The 19,050-nt window shown below is 46.0% G+C and overlaps 1 long non-coding RNA gene across 1 annotated transcript; it reads right to left on the bottom strand.

Annotated features, from left to right (window-relative positions):
* Positions 1-1,923: 1,923 nt before the first annotated feature.
* Positions 1,924-9,782, bottom strand: LOC135576409 (uncharacterized). The gene is made up of 3 exons (XR_010468122.1): positions 9,559-9,782; positions 5,571-5,723; positions 1,924-2,853 (listed from the first exon to the last, which is right to left on the bottom strand). It is a non-coding gene; the product is annotated as an uncharacterized LOC135576409 (long non-coding RNA).
* Positions 9,783-19,050: the final 9,268 nt, after the last annotated feature.

The following is a 19,050-nucleotide window of genomic DNA, read 5'->3' as shown; positions in this document are numbered from 1 at the left end:
GACTGGATGCATCAAAACTGTTTTCCTGCAGAAAACAGGGATTTTGAAACTTTCCTTCCACAGTCACTTTTTGTGGAGTGTTTCCATTTTTGTCACCAACAGGAAACACATTTTTAACTGTTTAGTTTCACATCGAATGTTTGACGACAAAATCAGAAACCTGAAGCTGCAGCCCTGGAAGCTCCTTTTACATACGACTTTGGATGGTTTTATGTGGAGTCCAAATGAGATTATGCGACAAAAACCAACGTTTCCCCCACAGGTAGAAAATACACTCATTCTCTGCTCATTTAACACACTTACTGATTAATCATTTTAGCCATAGCATTTTTAGGGAAACATATGTACTATTTCTCTTAGGATGCATGTGCAGCCATGAGCTATTTAGCCTGGATCTCATCCAACAGATGCACCCCCGTGCTCTTCTCACTGTGCAAAATTACACCTCAAGAAACGGTTTTGAGGTTCCTGTATGCTCGGCTCTGAGACTGCAGCGTGATGCTCACGGAGCGAATTCTCATGAGACCAGGTGCTGCAAAATGTATAAATGGAAATGCATGGAGCCGGTGTGGCCTCGTGTTACAAGGGGGGTGAGCCCACGAAAAAGCTGCCAGGCTGCAGAATGACTGCAGAGCGATGCCTGGGGGCTCTTCCTGCCCAAAGGTTTTAGGAAGGGGGAGGCTGGAAAGCATCTAGAAAGCTGTCACCACGCGGTCAGAGATTTGAAGAGGACAAAACAGGTCAATCTACACAGAGAGATGAAGAGAATCAGCTTAAGCACATGGGACTCATTTGCTTGGATAAGAATCATCTGCAGATTAAGGTGATTTAATGTCCATGGCTCCGTATGCACTGAGTGCCTATCCTCCCATCAGAGTCAACAGAGATCTTGGGCGCAACTCAGTTGCTTAAGCATTTGTGTCATTTGGAACGCCCTGAGGGCACCCAGGACATGTAGAGTGGCCTGGGAACTTGACACGAGGTCTCAGAACAGCTCTCCTCTGGAGGGACATGAGGAGGCCATGTGAGATGCCTTAGGGCAATTAAATTGCACTAGGTGTCTATACCTGAGCAGCCACATTGAGCTTCTCACCAGTGGAGATCTGGAGACCTTTCTGCTACCGAAGTGCACCCTGAGACTTTCCTTTTCCTGCGTCCTGGACACATTCTTGTGAGCAGGACACTGGGGCTGAGACTGGAGATGAACCTGGAGATGGACGTGGAGACAGACTAGACCAATCTTCCCCCAGGAAATGTGGGGATGAAATTCAGCCACAAGTCCCTCTGAAGTGACAAACCCAGAGGCATCTCACAGCACTGTGCCCCAGCTGCAGACCTGAGAGGGCTCTGGCTCTTCAGAGACATAATCCAGATGCAGCTGGAACCAAAACCCCTCAGTTTGGGCACAGTAAACACCGAACAAGAGATGCTTTCTTTCAAGCTGAACAGCTGGATCATCTTTGCATTCATTACCTTGGAGGGGTGGTTTGTTTAGGACCTGAGATGGAAAGACAAGACCTGTCCCGTATCTGTCGTCCAGCCTCACCTTTTCCTCCCATGCCAATGAGGGGCCGTTATGGAAGCCCACGCTCGGCACAGCTGTGGGTGCCGCCAGGACTCTTCCTGCTGAAGATTTTGCTTCAGTCATGAAAAAAGAAACAGCCCAGAGACAGTTTGTTCTCCTGATCAGAATCCAGGTGCCGTATTTACATTTTGTCTGAAATTAATTCAGTCGGATCTTTTAAAATGTAAATAGCCAGGAAAGAAATAGCACTGGATTATTGGGGAAAATATAGATATATGGTTTTTTTTGCCTTGATGAAATAATGCAGGCAATTGCTTGTGTTAGGGAGAAGCAGATTTCTAAACAATCCAAAGTATTACATTTACAGGTTAGTGAGAGGTACAAATGTTTTCCTCTCGTCTTTAATAAATATTGAAAACTGACATTGACCAAAGCTACTAAATCTGCTAATAAAAGCAGATGCCTGCTCTCCTTTCTATTTTTCCTGGTTAGCTTCTGATTAAAAAAATATGTCCAGGACAGAAGTAATCACGCATCACAGTGTGTTCGCGCGACACACCAAAATAGGGCAGAATCTGCCTCTTCGTGCTGTACGCGAAGCCCCGTAACAGAGCGATCGGTTGTGTGTGCTTGGCTATTCCGCTGCAGAGTGTGGCACAGCAGAGTGTGTTCTCTTTTCACGTGGATGTGGTGTTTTGTGATATTCACGTAGATATCCAGCAGCAGCTCCGGATGCGTTGGACAGGAAATCATCCGCTGCGTCCCCACTTTGGGGAAACCGAGGCACGGGAAAGGGAAATAAGCTGTTCCCGGCCACGGCGTTTGGAAGCGTCGCAGCTGGTGGGTGAATCTCCTGTCTCTGCTCCTGCTGCCTCTATAACGTCTATAAGCACAGCAGGTTGTTTCTGTCTGGATGTGCTTGGCTAAGCAGATGCCTTTTAACCCAGCGCACCTGTAATCTTTGGCAACCAAACAAGTCCCATGTTCCTCGACGTAACCGCATCATTAGTGGGAACAGGTGCCTTGTACCTGGCCGCTTTGGGGACATTTCAGGGCATGTAAAGCTCCGTGTACTTGGGAATACCCGGCGCATTTGGCAGAGAAACAAACTTGTCCCACCTTGTGATGATGGAGAAACGTGGCAGCAAATGGAGTTCTGCTGACTGGAGATGGTAGCAGAGCAAAAAGTGGTGACAAGTACAGTGGGTTGAGCTCCTGGATTTCCTCAGGCGTTCACAGGGCTGCAAAGCGGGATTCAGTGGCCACGGCGTGGTGGGGTCGGCGCTTGGCTTTGGTCAGCCCAGAGCCAGGCTGTCCAAATCACTCCTCTGAAAATTAAAACCAAGAGCATGCTCTGTTAAAAATGAAAACATTTCCATTTCCCACCCACCCCCAGCTCCGCTGGAGTTCTGGTTTGATCTGACACAGCTTTGTGTCTTTGCTCTTCCTTTTGAACTAAACGTTCTGCAACGTTCTGCCATCTTTGGTGTCTAAGAATCTGAAAATGAAAACCCATATCTTTCACTTCAGAGAGAGCAGGAAAAGATGTTTCATCATATCTGAATTCTTCTCCCATTCATTTTTCTGAACTGATGAATACAGCTCAAGTCGGCAAATGTTCTGTGTCGGCTACCGGTCATTTTCATCAGCAAATAAATTAATCGCATGAGATAATTTGCCAAGTCTGTTTGGGAATCCTAACTTGTTACTTCTACCCCGATGATCAATAGCAGTCATGTCAATGTGTCCTGACTTTCAGGGAAAGGTAAGAGGATTTTACTATCACCACGGCTGAAGGTGAAACCAATGCGTTGCATTTTTCTTGGAACAAGGCTAGAAAAGAAAAGGAAAATATGAATCCTGCCAGGGCCTTGATGATTTCACTCCGTGCAGCAAGGACCTGCATTCCTCAGAGCTCACTCACCACGCAGTCGTTAATACCCAGTGGCAAATTAGAAGTCCCAGGAGTGCAGGATTATTCTTATAAATGAGGTTTCTGTGGAAGATGCTGGCAAGCCCAGCGCGTTGGCTCGCTCAACCCCGCAGCTCAGCGAGGTGCTGGGGAGGGAAGGAGTGGGGCTGGCCAAAGAGACCAACTTTTAAACAAGTCATTCAAAAAAACATCTGGTTAATTTAGTTGGTAGACAAGAAATAAACATTTTGGTTTGGCCAGAGGCTCAGCGATGTCCCATCAGATCTGTCCTAGACTGGAAATCTGTGATGGGGACGCAGTCTTCCTCCTCAATTAAATTAATGACAATTTGTGGCTTGGTTTTGTCTCTAGGTGATGAACACAAGCCTCCTCGCGTTCCTCCGAGTGAGGATTTCTCTCTTCTCCCACCCAGGAGATCCTCATGATGTCAATGAATTTCTGTGGATTAGCAGAGAGAAGGAACTGTCCCCAAACCGTTTCCTGCTTTTTGGGAGGCTGTGGAGACACACTGTGAGTATCAGCTCGGTGTAACACAATGTCTAGGGCCATCAGAGACAGCGGCACAGAGGCGCTCTGTGTCACATTCCCCAGCCCCGTGCAGACACCTGAGCCTCTGAAATGTCCCCTGTGTTCTCTTTTGTGGTGTTGAAGTCTGAAATTGGTGCCTTAACACTGGGCTTGCAGTGATATGAATGGGAACAGTAGTGAGTTAGGCCAAATCTTTTAAAGGAACATTTGCGTTATGCATGTCCAGGATGTGATACCACTCTTGGAAAAAATACCAAACTTTCAGACAGGTCAAATAAGGTCAGATGAGTCCTATAACCAGTATTTCTGAATGGGATCCTTTGGGATCAAGATGTGAGTCTTTATGATCTCATTATGACTTTTGCTCCGCTTCCAGTATCATTTCAGTATCTTTGACTTCTGCCAACATCCTGTGCTTATGAAAATCTTTTCATTATCTGATCATTTTACAGACATTAAGAGTGTGTGGCCTCACTCCATGTCTCAACCTTTACATCAGATATACTTCACTGACTTCAAAGCAAAATCAGGCACCCTGCTAATTTCATAATGACTCTGAGATAGCTGAATGCTATAGGGCCCTTTCTGCTGTCAGGGCTAATTAGGAAGGGATTGGACTATGTCAGGTCTGGAACTGCAAGGAAAAGCCTGAGGTTTCCAAACCTGAGCTATGCTGCAATATTCAGAATAATCATCTAAATTTAACCACTGCTGAGACTGCTGCATGGATGGGAGAGGCAGGCAGAAGCCTAAAAATGCTAAAATACAGGAATTTCAAGTGAATCTGAGATGGTTCTTTGGGAAAAACAAAACAAAAAATCAGACCAAATCAAAAACAACCAAACAAATAAAAAACCCCACATGCTACTTCAGCTACTACTTGATGTCTTCAAAACGGATCTTCAGCAACATTCCCCCATTTGGGGTTTGGGTAGGACCTTCCAAGCTTGCTCTCTGCACACCTCAGCATAGAGGGAATCTCAGTCTATATCTGAACTTCTGGCTTCTCCCTGGTAGCTGCACACAGAGCCTTGGGGCTTTTTCAGCATTCAGTTCAAAACTGTGTGGTGAGAGGAGAAGGGCTGGAGCTGAAGTTCAAAACAGGTACCAAACTATTCATGTATGCTCATGGGAAAAGAAACCATCACATTTCTCATGCTCTTGATTACTCCTTCTTCTGAGGACAGAGCTAAAACACGGCAGAGTGCTTAAAATATCCCGCCAGCTCTATGGCGTGTTCCGTCTTTCCAGTCAAGTGCATTGAAGAGAAATGCGGCGAAAAAGTCCTCTGTCAGAGGATAGCTCAAGGATAGGGCTTCGCCTGCGCATTGAAAGTCTCTCTTTCGTGATAAGACAAATTTCAGGTGGGTTGAAGGTCTTGTGCATAGTCACAAACTCTTCATCAGAATTTCAAGGCCTTTCTTGGACCCACTCTTTGCACTACAGGAGTTCATCCTTACAGTTCATTGGGTCTCCAAGGACATTTTAACTGGGGAAGAACTTCATCTGACCAAGAAATAGGCATCTCCAGGGGCAATGAGTAGTTCTGCGTGAGGAAGAGTGAAGCGTGTGACCTCCACGTACCTTGGAATATTTGTCATGCAATTCGGATATTGCTCATTATGTCGTGCTCAGGCGCTCACAAGCAGGTTTGTCTCCCTTGCTGCATCAGTCCCTGGGCTGGCGAGAACAAGTGTCTGTCCAGCCACGTCTCTGTCAGGGGCCAGAAACCGTTTCCTAGGAAAGAGCACAGGAACAGAACACAAGCATTTTTCAATATCCATCCATTTTCACCTGAGGGATTTGGTTCATATAATGTAGTTTTAATAACTCTCTATGAATTTCTTTTCTCTGAACTCATCCATCCTTTCCTTACAAACTCACAGCATCCTACTGCTACACTGATTTGATGATGTCTGCCTCTCATTTTGTACTAGGCCCTAAATGATCAATTCTCATACGCCTTCTACATGCATCTCATGAGTCCTCCAGCACCAGTGCTTGAGCTGTCCCCATGTGAAGGGGGCTCTGATGTGTGTCAACAACGCGATCATGCCAGACAGTTCCGAAAGGGCGTAAGGATCATCATAGATTCAGAGAGAATTAGGGCTGGAAGAGTCCTTTAGACATCATATAATGCCTGCAGTTGTGGACAGACCATGAAGAATGCGCTCCTCTTGCACCAGGCAGGTGTGAGAAGGTGTTAATTCTTTCTGTAAACAGGTTTATTACGATAACAAGATGTCCAAAAGCCCCTTCCAAGCATGCACAGGACTGATACAAATTCCCCTTTGTGTGACTGTGGGTTGGTTTTCAAAAACATCTTCCTCATGCACGTAAGGAGACCATATCCCTAGGAGACACATGTTCTTGGACCAGGGTTTGCATTTCTAGGACATTTTTCTATTCCCACAAATCCCTGAGAGGGCACAGATGTGATCTGTTGGGATCCACACAGCCTGGAGTGTCAGAGGCTCCAGTCCTATGAAGGGAAAAAACAAACGGCCCCTCTCTGAGGTTTCATTCATCCCACTCCAAGTGCCTGTGGATGTGCGAGCAGGTCTGAGGGAAGGGCTGTTGTCTTCCTTTGATAAATATTGGCAGCTGCTCCCCAGGTCTGAGCCAGTAAACAGTTCGTACCTATGGTCACGATGCACCCAACCTTTGGGATTTGAAGGCAAAGGCTTACGGGAAAGCACAGCACCATTTCTCAGGTGCTCGGAAAGCCAGGGTGAGCTCCAAACTGCGCTCATTTGATGAAGAAGGGCAGGAACCCCAGGTCAATGCAACACGCAGATGCCTGGGATGTTTTAAGGTTCAGTTTCTCGTCGCTTTGGGTTTGCGTCACGTAAAGTATTTTAATGCAAGGGATGGACAAGCATAAGCATGATGTGTTTAATGACCTCGGAGGAGTAGGAACCTCCAACCCTGTTTTGGACATTCTGGGTAGAAAATTGTTTTCCCTCATGTTAGATTTTTGACTCTGGGCTTCTAATCTCAGTCACCCATTTATTGTCAACAGAGGTGCCTCTGGAGGCAGATACATCTCAATGTTTATTCTAACCTATATTCAGGACATCTAATTTGAGTTGCTTTTCGTGCATAACCCAGAAAGTTCCAGAAGGATGAATGGCCGTGGGAGCTTTGTCCCACACTGTTCTCATCTACCTTTCCGTGACTGAAGGTGATGTGCAGCTGCTCTCACTCCCATCTATTTGCAGTTTATGCAGAGTTTTCCTCCTTAATGAAAGGAGTCTAGACATAATATTTAGTGTCACTTCATGCCTGCTGTATGTCAATATACATCTCTTCCTAAGCCGTAAACTTAAACACTAATGCAATGTGTTCATTATTACATTGATCTAGATGTAACTTTTGGGACAACTGTCTCATAATATTAAGAATAATTTACTGAAGTTTTGTTGCAATCTTTGATTTCTTACTTTGTCATACCGAATGCCCAGACACTGTAAAAAGAAGAGAAAAATGCATTACTAGCGCTCCATAACAAAATTCTACATCCTGTGAGAGAACAATTCACAGATTGTTTTAATCTTAGTGGTTTTGAAAACAAAATTATGAGGTGTTATAAGCCAGTTCTAATTTATTCCAAAGGACCAAACAAACCCTGAAGTCTTTCTGAAGTGCAAAGATCCCTTTGTGACCACAGATCTTTGTGGGCTCCTGAAAAGTATAGAGCACTGACTCAAAATACATCTAGAATAGAATCGTATATACATCATATTTAAAACATAACGGAGTCCCCTGTGCATGAATTACTGCATCAGAAAACCTCTGCTTTGCATCACCGGAGATGGTAGAGCCTGGAATAATAAGAGACCATCGATGCCAGAAAGCGCTTGAGCCTCCTGTAAGGACTGTTGGGATTTTGGCTGTTCAAGCCAGGGAGATAGCTCCAGCACAAATAAAACCTGAGCATTGCTGTGTCAGTCTAACATTCTGTTTGCACAGAGTCCTGCTTTGGTCAGTGGTGTTGATGTCAGTGGAATGAATCATGGTACAACCCAGAGCGAGCAGGATCAGAAGTGAAAAGCAAGGCAAAAACACTCGAGTCAGTTCAGGACAATCTGCCTCATTTCTGGCGACGTTTAGCCCGCGAACAGACTCCTGCAGAATTGTCGTGGTACAGTCAGCGCTACAAGTGTGCACACAGGGTTAACTCCCATGTTTTTGTATCGCTGTTGCATCCTGGGAATGCAAGATGATGAATTGCCAGCTCGAGATGCAGAGGCAATAAAAGCTGTGAGAATTCACGGAGAGGCCAAGAGCCGACTCCAAACCCTCATCACTCCAGCCCTGTCAGTCCCTCCAAACACACCGGGAGAGCCGCAGCCAGGCTTCTCACCTCACCTACTTGCGAAACATCATTTCAGCATGAAAATGAGATGGGTTTGGTGAAATGTCTGAGTGTGTCTGTAAACCCGCATACTTCACTGTAAATAAAGTGCTTTGCTGCTCTCTCTCTAGCACATTTATCGTAAGTTTTTCCCAGCACGGGAGTGCCGCGCACCCGTGGGATGCCAAGTCACATGTCAGGGGTAATAGAAGGAAATGTGATGGGGGAGACGCACCAAAAACCCATGAAAAAATGGTTAAAATATGGAGTGTCTACATATTTCCTTCAGGTTTCCAGCTTCTTCTGAATCATCATACAAGGCAACCGTTCTCCATCGGTCCTGTTTCTCGTCCCTGGCTCAGGTGACGTGGGGACCTTGGAAGTTTGCTTTTACTGCATCGCACTCCTAGCATTTCATTAAATTATCTCCATGGCTCCCTCTGCCAAAAATGCTTCACCTGGCTATACGTGAGCTCCCACTGGTGAATCCAGGCCTGTTCTCTTTAATTAAATCAAAACTTACCTTTTTTTCCTCCTCTGTCCCTCATGTTTGTTCCTGGAACCTTCCCCTTTGGCAATGTCAGCCTCTGCAGGTCCATAGCTGTGCTCTGCTGCTCCCTGCAGCGGTTTCCTTGGGCAGGTGTTGTGTACACATCACTGCTGTCACTGCTCGGTTTCCATTTGCTGAGAAAGTTTCTGATACACCATTTTTCTACTTCTAGCAGCTCCCTTAACTCCTTCACCACTTTGCTTAGAGTTTGGAGATTTGGCCATCTGGTCGTTCTTAATCCTGAATTCTGAACAGTCCCCTTTCTTGACCGGCTATTTGGCAAGACCTCTGTCACACATTTCTGCCTTCAGAAAACTATCACAGTTTTTCTTTTTTCAGGTCCCTTCTCTTCTGTTTATGGGAAATTTATAGCACGTAAGCCCCATAACTCCATGGCATGGGACGTTTGAGAACAGACAGCACTGTGGACCAGGCATGGTCCGGCTTGGGCCACCAGAAATACATTCACTTCAGCTACCTGAAAATCAATATCTGGGGCTTTCAGCTCTTGGGGATCCATTTCCCAGCTTATGTGGACATTTAGCCTTGTTTTCCCTCTAGTAACAGGCAGATTTGGGAGTGCTGGGTGTGTACGTGGGGGTATTTTTGAGCCCAGCCCACAAAGCCTTTGTTCAAGAGTACATTTTTTTGCGCTTTCTACTCACCCATCGCAGCCATACAGCACGAATGCCCGGACACAGGCGGCTTCATGGAGCTGCTGTTTCTGGAGCTGGTGTAGTTTGGGTTTCTGAGAAGCCCAAAGACCTTTTGTGCCGGCGCTGCCCCCGCTGATGGCACTGAGTCCCCAATCCAGAGAACGACATCTCCCTTGGATATTTTTAATACTGCCTCGTTTAAACAAACACGGATCCACATGGAGGGATGTGAAGGTTTAAGTGATTAGAATCTACTGAATAGTCATGAAAGCTATATCCAGACACAGCAGCTCCTCAGAGTGCAAATTGCATGAATATATATGAAGAGACTTATTTAAAAACACTAGCCTGTAATGCTGGCGCTTCTTCAGTTCATTTTACGCAGAAATAGAAGTGGAGTCTTAAGGTGAAAATCCATTCTCTTTATGCTGCCATAAATCAAGATAGTTAATTCAAAACAGTGTCAAAGTCCACCCCTCGGGTTGTGACTCACCTGGGTTCTGCTGGGAAGAATAAAAGGGGGTGTGAAAACACAGGGGTTTCTTTTGTGGAAAAAGAGTCAGGAGTAAATCCTAATCAGGAGGATATTTTGAATCACTCCCATCCTCAAAATATTTTCCTCCCTTCCACTGCTAGAGAAGAAACACCCAGTCATTGCTCTGGCGGGGAAGAAAAAATAAAATACAAATAAAATAGATTTTTTTTCTAAAGAAAAAAAGAGGAAAAAAAATGAATGCAAAGCACACAAACGTGCCTTATAAGGGTGTCTTTATTTCGGTGGCTGGGGCAAGGGGGCTGGAGTCACTTTCTGACGATGCAGAATTCAGCGGGGAGGCTGCGTGAAGTCTCACAGCGTCCCCAGCACAACAGCAGGGTCTGTGTTTCCCAGCCCGCGGCAGCGCCTCGAGAAACGAGATCTGTTTGCAAAAGGTGTGCGGCGGGATTTATGGCGTTCCGGCATTTAGGCTGGAATGAAACAGAGCTCGTGTTTTCCCAGTTAAAGCCGGAGAGGAGGCCTGTAGGCTGCGAGCGACACAGCACTGTGCTCGTGTCGGGTTTGCAAGATACTTTTTGCTTTGAGAAAAAAGAAAACAATCATTGAATTTAACAATCGAGTGCCAAAAGCTGCTTTGTGTGACAGGATGCGCAAGCGCAGACAACGCTCCCGAGGGCCCTGCTTCAACCTTCCCTTTTTTGCAGGGACTTTCTTTGCAGCACTTACCACAACTGAGGGCACCATTCCTGCTGCTGCAGCTCCTGATTCCTAATTCCTTGTGGTTTCAGGGTAGAGCAATTAGCTTGGAAATATTGACTGAACGGGACAGTGCACAGATCAGAGGAGCGCTGGTTCTGGCTCGTGCTGCCAGGTTCACGGCACCGCGGCCACTTGCGCTGCAGATCCAAGTTCTGAGCTGAAAATTGGCACCAGTGCACAGGAACGACAGCGCTTCTCACCGGCTGCTCGCTGGAGATGTGAAAATGAGTGAGAGAGCAGGAGTGATGACGGCAGATTGAGAGATGACAGGGAACAGAAGGTGGGGAAGGAGCCGTCGTGCCGCTGGCTCGTTACCTTCACAGCTAAAGAAAATTTGGAGCTAAAACTCTGCACCTCTCCCCCATGGCCTCAATTTTTGGAGGCAGAATCTGCCTGGAGTTGCAGAGGTGTAAATGGGTGTAACTCCACCAAAGACAGCAGGATGGCCTCATGCACACAACAACTTGAGGCTGCAATCTATATAGTTATAATGTAAACACGACCGTAGTTTGGTCCCAGATGCTTTTATCACAGACATGCAAACTCTATATTCAGTCTTCCCGTATTTCCCGATGCCCCGATGTAACTGGTTCCAAAGATGACGTGTGTCTGGCGCAGCTGGGGTTGCAGAGCTAAATTATCATCTGGTGCCTTGCAGTAAAAATCCAGCACCTCGGAAGCAGCCGGGTTTCTGCTCCACATAAACCACAGCAACAAGCCTGTGCTGCCGCCCTCTGCACCGCTCGGCCTCGCCAGAGAGGAACCCCCCTAGTCCCAGCGCTGAGCACGCAGTCACGGCATTGTCTGGAGAAAGGGATTAATCTAGATTAGCTCTTTTAAAAGTAATGGTGACAAAGGAATATGTGCTAAACAAGGGAAATCTTAATTGACCTAAGCAAAGCATTTGCTAAATTCCTTAGCAGATGTAGCAATGTATATAGACTAGAAATAAGTACACTATGCTTATTGTAACATAAGAAAATGAATAAGGTGGAGTAATTAAAACAATTAATCTTGTAAATTCAGAGTGTGCAGAGAGGAGATAATACACAGTTTTAGCATCAAGTGTCCTTATGAGGCATTAGTGAAGTGCGGCTGCGATGAACCAGGCATTCTGCTCTTTATTTGTGAATTCTGAAAGTGATGCGTTAGGGGGTCTTGACGCTCCTGTCAAGGTCAAAGCAATATGAATGTAATCTTAACCAGCAGAGTGAGGTCTCGCTAAGTGCATCGTACGGGATGCAACACTGCCTAGGTAATAAATTAGTATGTAAATTGAGGTAGTTTTAGGAGATAAAAGGGCATATTTGAGGGGTGTGCTCTGAAAGCTGTCCTCCCAAGATAAGGTCACCGACGACCGCCGTGGTCCTCTTGCTGTCAAATCAGCCAGTAACAGAAGTTACCAAAGATTTTGCTCTCTTAGAACGTTTCTGTGCTCCAGAGTACAGCAGGTACTGCACGCCTGTCCTGTCTGCCTTTTCCTTATTGCTTTTCTTCCAACAGATCTAATATCATGTCACTATTGAGAAAAAGCGGTATTTAACTGGCCTGTGTTTTCCACCTGCCAACAACGGAACAGGTTATGCTCCAAAACTGAACCACACGCTCCTATCTTGAGATTTTCACAAAGTCCCATTTCATCAGTCAAAAAAGTGCTCTAAGGATAACATTATAATCCCCCACCGTCTTCCTGAAGAGCCTAGTTTATTGCAGCTCCTTTGTTCTCCCTCCTGCAGAACTTGCTGTCTGCAAATGGAAGCCCAAACCTAGGGTTACGGTGGGGGTTAGGGGTTAGGTTATGGTTAGGGTTAAGGTTAGGGTTAGGGTTAGGGTTAAGGTTAGGGTTAGGGCTAGGGTTATGGTTAGGGTTAGGGTTCAGGTTAGGGTTAGGGTTAGGGTTAAGATTAGGGTTAGGGTTAAGATTAGGGTTAGGGTTAGGGTTGGGTTATGGTTAGGGTTAGGTTAGGGTTAGGGTTAGGTTTAGAATTAGGATTAAGGTTAGGTTAGGGTTATGGTTAGGGTTAGGATTAATGTTAGGTTAGGGTTAGGGTTAGGGTTAGAGTTAGGGTTAGGGTTAGGGTTAGGGTTAGGGTCAGGGTTAGGGTTGGGTTAGGATTATAGATAGGGTTAGCGTTAGGCTTAGTTTAGGGTTAGGGTGAGGTTTAGGGTTATGGTTAAACATATGTTAGGGTTATGGTGAGTATTATGGTCAGGGTCAGAGTCAGGTTAGGGTTATGGTCAGCGTTATGGTCAGGGTCACGGTCAGGTTAGGGTTAGGGTTAGGGTTAAGGTTAGGGTTAGGGTTAGGGTTAGGGTTAGACGTAGCGTTAGGCTTATACTTAGGTTACGGTTATGATGAGGTTTAGAGTTATGGTTAAACTTAAGTTTAGGGTCAGGGTTACGGTCAGGGCTAGGTTAGGGTTAGGGTTAGGGTCAGGGTTATGGCCATGGTCAGGTTATGGTTAGGGTTAGGGTTAGGGTTAGGGTTAGGGTTAGGGTTAGGGTTAGGGTTAGGGTTAGGGTTAGGGTTGGTTTAGGGTTGGACGTAGCGTTAGGCTTAGGGTTAGGATGGATGTTGGAGTCTCAGGATGATAGATGATGGGTGCAACTCAACGCGAGGGTCTTCTGCAAGGAGAACCAAGAAGGGCTCTTCGTGCAAACCCCAGAGCTCTAAACACTCTATTCAGAAGCAGTACAAAATCCCATTCAAAGACCTCGTTAACTCAGCGGGAGCCTGCTCTGACCAAGAATTTTAAGCTTAGACCCTTAACAAGGACCGTCACAAGGCGACAGAGACAGCAGGATATATTCCATTTGTTTCTAACCAGGATGAAATTAATCTCTATGCAGAAAATCAGCTTAAAGACTCTACCCTACTTAAATTCCTGCAAGGCCTTTGTACTTCACTTGAGTAATCGATTGGATTCTTAAAAGATAACGGGAAGTTCTAGCTAATTACAGTCCATCTGTGAATAACTGCATTTCTAGTCCTTGGACAGTTATGAAATTTGTAAGGAAGAAAAAAAATCAACCTGAAAATTCAAAAATGCAGCACCTTGAAAAATAAGACTGTCAAAATCGGGTCAAGCGCAACATTTTTATTTGATTGCTACAGGTTTTTTTTACCATATATAACACTGAAACATACTTCGAGGTCAAATGTTTCCTCAACCTGAGAAGATGAAATGTTTCATTTTGGAAATGGCAAAACAAAATGTTCCCATTTTTTTGTTACAATTTGTGGGAGGAGGATTTTTTTTTAAACACTCTGCAAAGTTTTAATACATTTGGGTAGGGTACCAGCTGATCCTCGTCTGCATAGGGTACCGGCTCATCCTCGTCTGTGTAGGGTTCCAGCTCATCCTCGTCTGCATAGGGTACCGGCTCATCCTCATCTGAGTTTTGGGGTTCAAAAGTTTGGGTCAGGCTTCGACTTTTTGTGCCCAGGACACAGAGCCCTCCTCCCGTGCTAAAGCTACAGACAAAGTGCCTGCACGAGTGGGGCTGTCTCCATATTATAGTGGACAAATACGGAGAAAATGGATTGTTCTCATTTTGGCAGAAAAGACGAATGTTTATGTGATCTATGCACACAAACTGCAGCAATATTTTAAGATCAATGGTACTGAGGACAGTCACAACAAAGGACCATTTGCAACCCTATAAGATTGATGCTTCCTTTTAGGAATGGGTGAAAAACACTGGAAAGATTTCTCTCTACTGCCTTCAAAACGCTCCCAGCCTGATCCAAAGCCACCTGAGCCAACAAGCTGATCAGCTGTATTACGGTGACATCAAGAGGCCGCTGCTGTTCCGCAGAGCTGGTGTCCCCTGGGAGCAGGGGGTGGGAGCAGTGACTTGCTCAGGGACGTCTCTGTGTTCAGGGCAGCGCTGTGACCCAGACACGCCGGATCCCAACCCCCAACTGCCCTCACACGCCGCTTTGCAGCCATCTGAGGCCGATTTTTGAGGCTGCACAACAGCTTTATGTTCCCCATTTCCCTTCTTTCCTACAACTCCATCAGCGTGATGGACTCCTAGAAGCTCTCTGCTTTCCTGGGCTCAGTTCAGACTTCAGCTGACTGTCGCAGTGCTGAAGAGGCATCACTCAGCTGCCCAAACCAGACATGTTTTCCCACATTTCTTGGCTATTGTTGTTGGCCATGGCTGGTTTGTTAAAAAAACATATTCAGCATTTCTGCTGCAAGTGAATTTGGGTGGAAAGCTTGAGAGTGGGTGAAGGAGAAGCAGCAGCCTCCATAGAGGTTCCTATGGACGAGTAAATATTTGAAAGGTCATTCAGTTATTCATACAGTATGTTCTGCCAAGCTTTGTGCAGAAAAAACCCACCTTTTCTGGTGTCTCCCAATGAATCTTTTGGGGTGTGTAAATGTAGAAGCAGGCAGTCTTCCCTTTAGCCGCTAAATAATCCATTGTTTGCTTGTTTATTTGTTTCCTGAGCAAATCAGGCCTAGGAACAAAACTATCATTAATGGGAGGTCACTGCAGATGGTTACACTGAGCAACAAGGGCAGGTTCTGGGCAAACCTGGGAATGGAAAACGCAGAAGATTTTTATATGATGACTAAGTTCCAGAAATACGTTGTTTGCTCTTGTGGCAAGCAGCAAGCCACTAGCTGGGCAAACCTCCCATGGTTTACAATGGGCAGGGTCCAGGTCTGAGCTGTGGAACAGGGCTCTGCTTTGCACTCACAGAAGGTGAATTTGGCTCTGGCTGTGAACCACTCCTGTGGAGCGTGTCCCCGTCTCCTGGCCTGACCTGGTCCCGGGTTGGCCCCTGTGATGGACGAGGACCAGCACTTCCCAGCACCCTCAGTCCTTTGGAGTCCAATGGATGTTCCCAAACACATGTGCTGATGTTGCAAGAGTCTGGAGATGTCTTGTTCCAGCTGCACGTAGGTGGGTCCCCATGTCTCAGCCACCTCTCAGGCACAGACTCCCAAAGCCGCAGGAGCTCCAAGGCAGAGGCTTCATAGGACACACCTTGAAGTCCTTGTGTGCCCCAATTGTCCTTTCCATTTTGGAGGTGATCTGGGTCATGGTTTCCTTAATGATGCAGAGGCAGATCCAGCTGCCATTGCAAAAGGGATTTGCCTTTGCTAATGAGCTATTTTTGAGTAAGGTACCTAGTCCGAGTTGCTCATCCAGCTCCTACATTCGGGAGAGAGAATCATCCCATATATCTCATACTGGACACCCAGGGTGGGATTTAGCTCCAGGTTAAGGAGCAGCATTTGGTGTCAGATGGGGATATCTCTGTGTGCTGCTGGTGGAAGCTCTTAGGAGAATCAATGGAGATGTGGCCCTCGGAGCCAAGAGGGGGATGGAGGGTCTGCTCTAAGGTGACCTAAACAGCTTCCAGCTTCCACCATTGGGCCGGGTCTTCATGAAATGTATTGGCAATTTAGTTACCTGGCACACAAGTGGACACCTATATTGAAGTGTCCTAATGGGGTGTTGAATCCCATATTTAATTTTATAAGGCTAGGGCAAGGTGGGAGGGACCTCTCCATTTATCATTCATATGAATAACCATTAAACAGAAGTAGTGGTTTATTAATTTCTCCTTGTTGGATAACTCTCTAGAAGAAACTGCTGCCTTACATAAAAGCAAAGGATGGTCTTGTTCTTGCATAGCTTTGTGAGTAAAAGCCTCCTCTATCTAGTGGAGTTAAAACAATAGTCTTTTACCTTTGTGAGCACTTAAATATACTCAAGATTATTATTTTTTATGTCTCAGTAAAGCAGAAGGCACATAAAGTAATGTATAAAATATACTAAGGTATGTCTACTGGGAGGCTGTATGGACATCAAGCATAGCAAACCTGATATAAAATACAATGAAAGAAAAATGCAGGTAACAGGGCAGCTATAAATCCTGGTGCAATGAATAAAGCATGTCACATAATGGCAATGAAAAAAGTAGCAAATGGCAAAACACACATCAGCATAGACATAAAGCATAATGAACTGATGGATGAAAGTCACATTAATGGATAGATTGCTCTTGTCGCTCAGAATAAGCAAAACGATCATTTTGTCTTCTGAGGCCTCAGAGAGCTTCTGGCTACACAGGACTATGGGGAGGGTTTTCTGGTTTTCTTACTCAGAAACTAATAATATCCGACACTTGCAAATACCTTTGGCTGAATATCATCATCAGGGCTAGAAGGCTGTCGGGTGGAAAACCTTCGCTGCTGGGCTGAGCGATAACCCCATACATGGCCACGTCTGAGGGGTACCCACTTGTGCAAACACTTTAGCCCCAAATATCCCTGATGAAAGAGACCCTGCTCGATAAGGTGTGGGTAGAAAGGCATAGAGGAGCTAACTTTCTCTGGGATATCAGTTTTCACCTTTGTTAAAAGCATATTTGAAAGGTTGGGGCTTTTAAAATCATGGTGTTGTGATTCTGTAACTGTTTCCGAATGCAGGGTTTCACCTTTTCACCGCCGTTTGGAAACAAAAGGCTTTATAGAGGGAACAGAGGAACCCAAGTAATTGTCCCCAGAGAGCAGGAAACATCCCCTTGCAAGAGCAGAGCTGCACTGGGGTTCAGCTGGACAGGCTCGGGCAGAGATGTTCATAAATCACAGCCCTTTAAACTCACTGATTGCGGAGTATTTTTGCCTAGGAGCAAATCCTCGGTCCAGGGTAGGAGCCCATGACACAGAGTTCTGGTCACAGCTAACCAGCAGGTGCAAATTTTGATGATCCTCTGACTTTTGGAGAAAGCCCCACATGTCCCCCCACCTCCCCTTGGTTCTTCCATCTGCGATCCATCAGGAGGCAGCGATCACTTGGCAAACGCAACCTCGCCACTGTTGCATCCTTCGCTAGCTGCATTTTTACAAACCTCCTTTTGCAAACAGGTTCAAAAGGAAAGCGCATTTAGTTTAATTAGGAGACTCTACGAGCAGAAGCCATTTGTCAGCCACTTAACCAAAGTCTCCCTTTTTCCTGGCAGCAGCAGATGCCTGAGCCCGCCTGGTTTGCAGCAGGAATTTGCGGCAGCAGACCCAACGCCAGCCTCTGCCGCTATTTACTGCTCTGCTGGCGTGCAGCACCTCTCTCATTAAGGCCCTCACATTGTTGTTTGGCTTCTAAAGTGCAAATACACGAAGCACTGCTGTGGAAAAAGCCAATTAGGAGGGACAGAAGAAACATTTCCCAGCGGCTGGGGCCAGGCCCAGGACTAAGCAGGACCAGGGCTGCGTGGAAACTGGGAGCCTGTTACAAGGAGGGTGTTGGAGGTTTGCGTGCGGGAAGCTTAAGTACCAGTCAGCTCTGTTGTAGGCTGTTTGTTTCTCTGGGAAAAGCTGCTTAATTTCCTTGTACTTTGTTTCCTCACCTGTGAAGTCAGCACTGGCCTTCCAGACTAAAAGCTTTGTCTTCCTAACCCAACCTCTTGCTTTCAGGATTTGCACTTCTTCCATAATCGTCCTTATGTAGAACAGTGCATGCCTGAAATATGTCTGAATCAGGCATAGAAATTTAGACAGGGAACATGCAGCTGAATTAACACCATTCTGAGCAACGCAGGCAGTTTGGCAGCTCTGATTTACCCATGGTGGCGGTCCCACGCAAACCAGAGGTGCCACCTGGGATTGTTTCTAGGCAGGAGTCAGCATCAAGGCTCTGCAAACCATACAAAATAGATGTCCATAACTCCATAGAAAAGCCAGGGCTGTGTTCCTTAGAGCAGACTGACTTCTATGAGGTTGATCTTCAGCACCAGCCTGGGTGTCTGCAGAGGCTGCTGTGCAGACCACTGAAAGGGGCCACTCATCATAATGCATCGTCCAAATATGCAGTGACCATTGGAAGCCAACAGCCCAGCCCGGACCACATTTTCTATTTGTTTGTACACGTTGTGAGCTAAGTTTGGGTATGGTATGCTCAAATGCACAAGCAAGCCTCTGTCTGCCTCTAAAAGGACAGGGGGATTGCAAAGGGAAAGTACACTTTTCAAGCAAAGTCAGGTTCAAATTATGAACCGGCTTTTCATATTAGCAGGAAATACTTGATCCTCCTGCACCTTCATTCAGCTGGGCCCACAACATGGCTTTGAGGGCAGGCAACCCCGAAGGAAAACATATTTCATGTGGAGAAGGTAAAGCGAAGCCTGTATTTGGAACTGATTTGTAAATGAAAGAGGCATAAACAGATCAAGTTTTAAACCCAAATATAATTTTTAACCCTATTTCCCCAAAGATGCTCCAGCC

Source organism: Columba livia, chromosome 26, assembly GCF_036013475.1.
Source record: "Columba livia isolate bColLiv1 breed racing homer chromosome 26, bColLiv1.pat.W.v2, whole genome shotgun sequence".
Lineage (NCBI taxonomy): Eukaryota > Metazoa > Chordata > Aves > Columbiformes > Columbidae > Columba > Columba livia.
The sequence above is the reverse complement of the archived record's forward strand: the minus strand, read 5'-3'. Positions and strand labels throughout refer to the sequence as shown.